Genomic DNA, 8,347 nt, shown 5'->3' on the forward strand with positions numbered 1-8,347 from the left:
CTGAAGTTCTGGCAGGCATGAGGATACGTTGCAATGCAGACTGTATCCAAGCGCTCCAAGAGCCCTCTCTTCAGGCCACCCACAGTGAAATGTGCAACTGAGTCAGATCAAAACTAAATGGGAAAACAGTTTATGGAAATTCTGCTGTGGATTCCTGTTGTCTCTACTGTGATGGCTGGCTAGCGGCGCACAGCGCAGCCAGTTACTTAGATCTGTATGCTCCTTCTGGCACTGAACCTGTCCTCTTTTGTAGCTCGTTAAGATGCTGAGAGAGTTGTCGGTGCTTGATAAATAATAGCACTCCACCTAAAATGGGTAGGGAACCTTTTTTGGGTTGGGGGCCACTGACCCACAGGAAAAAAAAACCCTCACTGACATGGCCTCTGATTGAGGAGGAGAAATATACTCTCCATATTCCCCTCTCACACTGGAGTCAAGCTAGTAGATTGTGTGCTTCAATGGGGGTCTGGAGCACCAGTGCAGGCTCCCCAGTGCTATGGGGGGAGCCCCGAGCCTTGGGGGCTGGATCTGGTCCCCGGGCCTTAAGTTCCCCACCTCTAGTTTAAATCTCTCCAGTATTGGTTGCAGAGACTCTCAGACCAGGATTTGGGGTAGTTACCACTTCCTAGAGATGGCCAGTTCAGATTCCATTTTGTAAGTCTTTTTTCCTTTCACATAATGGGGGATGAATGTTTATTCAGTAGCCTTAGAGTGCTTCCATTTGGATAACAGCCATCGGTTCAAAGCTAGAGAGAAGCCTGGACTGTGATCACAAGTCTTGGTTTGGCTCATTATGGAGGTAAGGGACAAGCACAGACTTCAGATGCAGATCTGAGCAACTCCAAAGGGGCTCAAAACCATCTTTGTGTAGAGCTACCTGCAAAAGATTATTCCCTAGAGCTTTGTTCAGTCTGTAAACGTATTCCAGACCAAAGCTGCTGCCTAAGGCAGGATGATTAGGTTCTACAGACTGGAACAGCGTTTTAAGTGGGATATGGGACATCCACACAAGGCAGAAAAGCAAGGGTCACCTGATGAGAATGGATATTGCCATATACATGATCACAGACCCTCCCTAATCTGTAGATTGAACCATGAGAAAGGGGTGGCCTCGTTACTTCTACAATTGTCCATTGTTTAACCAGGTCTCCCACCATGCAATTTTTCTGGAGCGCAAGTCGGCCTTTAGATTTTGGGCTAAATATCTGCAAACTCCTTTCAGTTTTTTGCCTTTCTGTTGAATCTGCCTAATGAGCGTCTGCGCATGGACTAGACAGTGCTCGATGGGGGAACTAGACCAAGTCCACCAAATTATTTTAAAAACGCCACCAAACAGCCATTGTCAGTGCTGATCAAGGAAGTTAGAAAATTGGGATAGAAAGTCACCACTTTTTTTTTTTCCATAGATTTTTCTCTACTGGCAGTTCATGGTTGGACTTGAACTTAAATCTTGTGAGCCATGCACATCTTACTACGTTCCTAAATAAACACTGATGTCTCCAGTTAGCCATACAATTAGCTGGTATTTCTCTAGGAATAATGTTCACTTTATTGGCTGATTCCTAGCTTGGTTTGTCTTGGGTGAAGACCTCCCCCAGATCAGAATGTACTGCACAATAAAATGGAAACTGCTCTGATATTTTGAGTATATTTTGAGTATAGTAATTACTGCAAAAGTTGATTTGCTGTTTCCTAAAGATCCATGGCTCCTCTTGAGATGCTGGGGTGGCAGTGCTGTGGGGATATTATACCACTTTAACAGAAATAACTTCAGTGTAACCAAGTTCAGTATGAGTTTATAATTGGGAACTGGAAAAACTAAACCCTAATCCTGGCTGTCCCACTGACTGTTTGATCTTGGCCGAGTCACTTAATTGCTTTGGAGTTTTATGTTCCTCTCTGTGAAATACCACTTTTACCTCCCTGGAACATAAAGCGCTTGGTGATTATTATGGGACCGTGGGTTACTTCGTGTTTAGGCATTTACAGAGCACCTCTGAGGGTATGTCTACACTACAGAGGTTTTTTTTGGAAAATGGCAGTTTTTCCAAAAAAAACTTCAATTGTGTCCACACTGCAATCTCTTTCGAAAAAACATCGAAAGAACTGAGGGGGTTTTCCAGCATTGGTAATTCTCTTTCTATGAAGAAGAAGCCTTTTTCCGAAAGAGCTCTTTTGGAAAAAGGCATATGTGGATGGGAAAGAGGGAGTTCTTTTGCAAGAAGAGGAAAGAGGAAAAAGCATAGGTGCCCTGGTAGCCATTCCGCCCATAGAAATCACGCTCTTTCAGAAGAAGTTTTTTTGGAAGATCTCTTCCGAAAGAAGCCTGCAGTCTAGACATGGCCAGATTGTGGTATCTGTGCATGTGCTCTATTCCTGGCTCCGACACAGACTCTCTGAGCAGCTCACTTAACCTCTCTTTGTCTCCCCCATAAAATGAGCATAATGGTACCTACCCACCTTGCAATGGCATTGAAGTCTAATTCATTCATGGGTAAAATTCAGCTTTGTGCAGTGAGCCAGCATAAAGTCTGCGCACCACTTAAATCCTATTTTGAGTGTTAGCCATCTGCACTGGGTTGAATTTCACCCTAATGTTTATAAAGGGCTTTGAGCTCTCCCGATGGAAGGTGCTATAGAAGAACAAACTATTATGCAAGTACCTTGTGTGATTTTTAAGCCACATTTTATAACCATTTTCCAACACTATGCTTGACTCCCAGAGCTCCTGAATAATAAAGCATTGGTGTAATAATTCATTATCCTGCCAGCAGGAACAGGGATATTGGGTCTCCTCTCCAATGTCACTTTTATAGAGTGCAGATACTAATGCAGCTTATTAGAATGGTGTCTGTTACAAATTACACAGGAAGACACGTGTCACTAGGAATGGGGGAAGGGCAAAGTTTGGAGGCGATTGCTTAAACAGGAGAAACATCCTACACTATAACCCACTTGTGCAGGGTGCGGGGATGCGACGCAATGTGCTTAAACACAGGGGATCTGTTATCTGGTCCCATTCCTCCCTACCCAGTGGTGGGAACTTACTTAGCTCCTGATAGTAGTTGAGGACTAGTGCACCTACCTACCCATTCAGGGACCTTTTCTGCAGGGTAAAGTTGCTGCAGAGTAATAAGGGAGAGCTCCCGGTGTGTGGGGGAGGGGGAAATGGAATGCTCTAAGCAGGTGGGTTAAATGACCCAATGGGTTAGCAAAATAGCCTCTTCTCTTTGGAATCCTCCTTCCCATGGTGAAATCTTGGCTATGGCCACAGGAAAGGAATTTTAACGAGTTCCCTGTGCGACGTGGTGCAAAAAGGGTCACTGCAGTCCCTTGGATGTACAACCAGGGGTGTACTGACGAGGAGAATGGATGTGATTTTTGTCTTCTGTATATGACATTGATGAGACTGGTAGTGGAATACTGCATCTGGTTCTGGGGTCCACCTTTGAAAACAGGCGAGGAAAAATTAGAGGGGTTGCAAAAAGAGACACAAAAATATCAGAGGGTTGAAGAAAATGTCTTACAGTGACACACATCAAGAGTTCCATCTGTTTCTCTTATCAGAAAGAGGCTTGAAAGGTGACTTGATGACCGTGTATAAGGATCTGTATAGGGAGAGCATACTGGGTATTAAAAGGATTTTGAGTGGAGTGAAGAAAGGTCTCAGAAGAGCCAGAGGCTGGAAGCTGAAGCCAGAAAAGTTGGAAATAACACACATTGTTAACACTGATGGTTAATCACCCTTGGAATAAATTACCCAGGGCAGTGATGGGTTTTCCATCTCTTGATGTGTTCATCTCAAGATGGCTTCCCTTTCTGGAAGATTTACGCTAGCCAAATACTGGGCTAGCACCAAATTATTGGGCCCCATGAAAGGGTAACTGGGTGAAACTGAATGCCCTGTGATTGTCAGGTCACACTAGATCAGTGTTTCTCAGTCTTTTTTTATGAAGTACCCCTTTTTTAAAAAAATTATAAATACTCCCAGTACCTAGTTTTCAGATGCACACAATTTTTTCTACCATTGCAACACATTTGTTTAAACAACCTAATCGTAGCCGAGTGGGCAATGAAATTTTCGGGTGTAAAACGTACAAAAATAATAAAATGCTATAAAATTTAAAACAAAAATTCAGTTTTCTCCAGAGTTGTGTTGACGTACCCCCCCGACTTCTCTTGAGTACACCTAAGATGACCTAATATTCTAATAGTCTCCTCGGGACATAACCACTTATCCAATATTCCCCAAAGATCATTAGAGGTGACTGTTTTGCCCTTGGTCTCCATCTCCTGGTTTCATCTGAACTGAGCTTTAGACAAGGCCCTCTTGGTTCAGGATCCCAATTTGTGGGACTCACTGAAGATGTCTGTGGTCCCCTTTGAGGCACAGCATCAGTTTTTTTCCATTCAGATGCACATTGTTTTGTCCTCGTGACTGCTACCAGTTCTTCCCTTTTGGACTCCGTTCTCTGTTTGGTTTGGTTTTCTGGGCATACGGCCCAGTTTTTAATTCTCTCTGAAGATTGTGTGGTATCCTAGATAATCAGCCTCAAGATGGAGTATTTCCTATGTCAATACATGCACCCGTGAATGAGGGACAGTTGGTGAGTGAGGACTGGAAGAGGTAGGGTGGGTTTGCAGGCCAGGACTGGAAGTGCATTGCAATGCCAGTGTGGGAAAGTTTGCACAGTGCCTTTCCCTGCGCCACAGAAGACAGCATGCAGCATGTGGAATTTGTTGTTGCTTCAGGAAGAAGGCTCCTAAATGCTTGGGAACAAGTTGGCTACGTCTACATTGGCATGATTTTCTGGAAATGCTTTTAACGGAAAAGATTTCCGTTAAAAGCGTTTACAGAAAAGCGTGTCTAGATTGGCAGGACGCTTTTCCGGAAAAGCACTTTTTGCGGAAAAGCATCCGTGGCCAATGTAGACACGCTTTTCCGCAAAAAAGCCCCGATCATCATTTTTGCGATCGGGGCTTTTTTGCGGAAAACACTACTGTGCTGTCTACACTGGCCCTTTTCCGGAACAGTTTTCCGGAAAAAGACTTTTGCCCAAATGGGAGCAGCATAGTTTTTCCGGAAAAGCACTGATGATTTTACATTAGATCGTCAGTGCTTTTCCGGAAATTCAAGCGGCCAGTATAGACAGCTAGCAAGTTTTTCCGGAAAAGCGGCTGATTTTCCGGAATAACTTGCCAGTGTAGACACAGCTGTTAGGTTTAGGAGTAGGAGGAGGATCCTCTTTGCTATCTGCAAAAACCTGAATTGGATATCCATAGTTGGCATAAACAGAGGCAGATTGGCAGATAAAGAAAAGGTCACTGTGGCGTCGCGAAGCACAGGAAGAACCTATAATAACATGGAACTTTCTTAAAGTAGCCCATGAAATAATTCACAGTGTTAACTCCTGGGCTGCAGCAGTAGCTTCAGAAGTAGCTCTGATATACGCGGAGCCATGCGATCTATTTTTCATTATTGTTGTGTCTGGACCCGGAATGGCCTTAATTCCATTTTGACGGGTTTGAGATGGAGCCACAAGTGGGAAGGGCTGAGAGTGAGGCAGGGCAAGACAATATGGGGCAGGAACTGGCTTCGCAAACCCCACCCCTTGAAACATGTTAGCTGTTGTACAAGACCTGCTTGAGACATGTCTCGTTACAGGGCACATACACACTAGAGAAATACAGGGGAGTTAGCTACCTTAATTTACTCCTCCACCTTTTCCCTAGTCACTAGTGTCTGCAAGTGAATGTCTTCTACATCTATGAAGATCAAGGATGGGGAACCTAAGGCCCGTGGGTTGGATGTGGCCCTGGGCTTTTGTCTGGATCTAGTCCCCAAGGCTCAGACTCTCCCCCCAGCATTGGGGAACCCACACTGGCGCTCCAGCCCCCTTGCTATCCCCCTACAGAACTGGAGCACACAAAATCTACTAGCCTAGGCGCCTCAAAGCCCTGGTGTGCAAGGGGAATGTGGAGACTTTTTTTTTCTCTTTCTCAGTGAGGGTTTTTTTTGGGGGGGAGGGGGTTTGCTTTGGTTTGTTTTGTTTTATTTGTTTCTCTCTTGTGTGCGGCCCTCAACTGGTTTTTCTATGGGTCAATGGCACCTGACCCAAAAAGGAGTCCCCACCCCTGGTAGTTGATCCAGACCTATCCTATGTGGCCCAGCTGTCTTTTGGTAGGAGGTGTTAACTCGCATAGAAGAGAGAGAAAAGGTGGAGGTGCACATGGAGGTAGCTATCATGAATATATCTTCCTAGTGAAGACAAGCCTATGGTTGTTCCTCATCCAATGGTGCTTCTTGCAGATGAAGAGGTATTAAGGTAAGTCTTCTGGCCCAATCCCTTGGGGGAAAATACTAATTTTCCAATTGGTTATACGAGTCCTGCCAACCTCAAACAAAAAGGCACAATTCAGGAGACTGGCTTAAAAATCATGATTTTTTTTTTAAGCTTGAGTTTGCTTTCTGTTTTTTTGACCCTTTACAGGTCACCTTTTCCAGGTTTTTCTCGGCCACTACGACGACTAAAAACTCACTTTAAAAAAAAAGAGAGATAGAGCTGAGATTCTCAGGTAGGAGCAGGATTCCAGAAGCTAGGACTTTAGAAAGAGCACCCAACATTGTGTAAATTCATCATAAAATCCTGTGAGTTTACAGTAGTCGTCTAACTTCCCGTCCTAATCTATAAAGTGGTGTTCCTTGGGCCAAACCACCAGACGGCTCCAGCGCTGGCAACATTTTAGCAGTGGACAAAGCGTTCCCTGTGTCTAGGTACATACTATTAGATTGTGTAGTCTGCTAATATTTAGTAAGCCCTTTGGTGCAAGAACAGCCTCTTATTTTGTGAACAGTGTTGAGCAAGAGGAGTCCTGATCCTGACTAGGGCCCCTCTAGCCATTGGTGTAATAAAAAGTATAATAACCACGCATTTTGAGAGAGATTTGGGAAGAAAGCCCTGTTGGGAAAGTAAGATCATTGTCAGATGGGATTTAGCCTTTTCTAACCTAGTAAAACAGAACAGATTTTTTAAAGCAGAAGAAAAGGACTTGAGCTCTAAGGCAAAGAGGGCACCTGTGAATTAATCCCAACACCCTGTTTCCAGACACTGATCAAACATGTCCCTGCAGCCATGGATTTAATGGAAGACAGATTCCGTATGACCTGAGTTACCAGCAGCCTGGAGGAGGGAGGGAGGAAGGGGCCCTGGATGCCTGGAGGCAGGAGCAATTGGGTAAGGTGGGAAATGAAGTGATTAAACACACTTGGACTTGCTCAGAGATGGGAGGGGAGTGGTGGGGGGTTTTTAATACTGCCCCCAGGGCCCCCAAATGTGTTGGCACTGCAGCACAGAGAAACCACTAATCCCAGTCACCAAGGGGCGGGAACCGGCCTTTCTCTTTCTTCCTCTCTCTCGCTGAGTTCTTGGACCCCTGTGGAAGGAAAGGCTGATGGGATTAGAGGAAACAGCTGGCTCGAGTCTTACCCTGCGGGAGCTCACATTCTCAGGACGCAGGAAGAGCAGAGCTCCACGGCCGAAGCACATTCCAGATCCCTTGCCAAGCCCAGATGTTTTCTAATGAGTTCTATGATAAATCCTTTTAATCAGAACCAAGTTTAGCTCCTGCCAGACAGGTCTCTCCCTGGAGGTCAGACGCTGCACCCCACCACCAGGTCTGTCCCTATTGGCCAGTCCCTCCCGTGGGGTCTGTCCTGAATTCCTGCTCCAGCCAAGTGAGTCTCTCACTTGCGTTGCTGCCAGGCAGGTCTGTCCCTGTACTTTGGGTCTGGGGTCCCCTGCCAGGCACTCTGCTTGGGGAACTCTAGCTCTGCCAGCTGGCTCTGTGCCCCTATGACAGCCCCTGCCCCACACTAGCCAGGTATCTCCCTACAGCCTGAGCCCTGACCATTGGCCCCAGACTTTGCTAGCTGGGTCTACCCATACCGCTTACACCAGGGGTGGGCAACCCATTAAACGAAGAGAGCCGAAACAGCGGCAGCAAAAATGCGAAGAGCTGCACCAGAATATTTGTTTAGCAACTTTGTTGAGGAAAAGCAGAGCTTCCCCCCAGCTCCCCCCCCCCCCAGTGTTGTTGGGGGTGGGGAAGGACACTGCCCCTTTGAAAGAAAAGACAAGGCTTGTTGGCCACATCAGGCTCTTGGTGGAGCCATTTTGAATCGCCACAGCGGATGGCTCCCCTACTCCAGTGAGCACAGGGAGCCGGGGACGTTTCCTATGGGCGCAGGGACGGCTTCGCAAGCCACACTTCAGTGGGGGAAGAGCTACATGCAGCTCGCGAGCCGCGGGTTGGCCACCCCTGACTTACCCCGTGCCACCCCCTTGGC

At 46.2% G+C, this 8,347-nt stretch overlaps 1 long non-coding RNA gene across 1 annotated transcript; it reads right to left on the reverse strand.

The window, feature by feature from the left end:
* Positions 1 to 3,159: 3,159 nt before the first annotated feature.
* LOC142819461 (uncharacterized) lies at positions 3,160 to 7,686 on the reverse strand. The gene is made up of 3 exons (XR_012897381.1): positions 7,488 to 7,686; positions 3,528 to 3,608; positions 3,160 to 3,446 (listed from the first exon to the last, which is right to left on the reverse strand). It is a non-coding gene; the product is annotated as an uncharacterized LOC142819461 (long non-coding RNA).
* Positions 7,687 to 8,347: the final 661 nt, after the last annotated feature.

This window comes from Pelodiscus sinensis, chromosome 23 (genome assembly GCF_049634645.1).
Source record: "Pelodiscus sinensis isolate JC-2024 chromosome 23, ASM4963464v1, whole genome shotgun sequence".
NCBI lineage: Eukaryota > Metazoa > Chordata > Testudines > Trionychidae > Pelodiscus > Pelodiscus sinensis.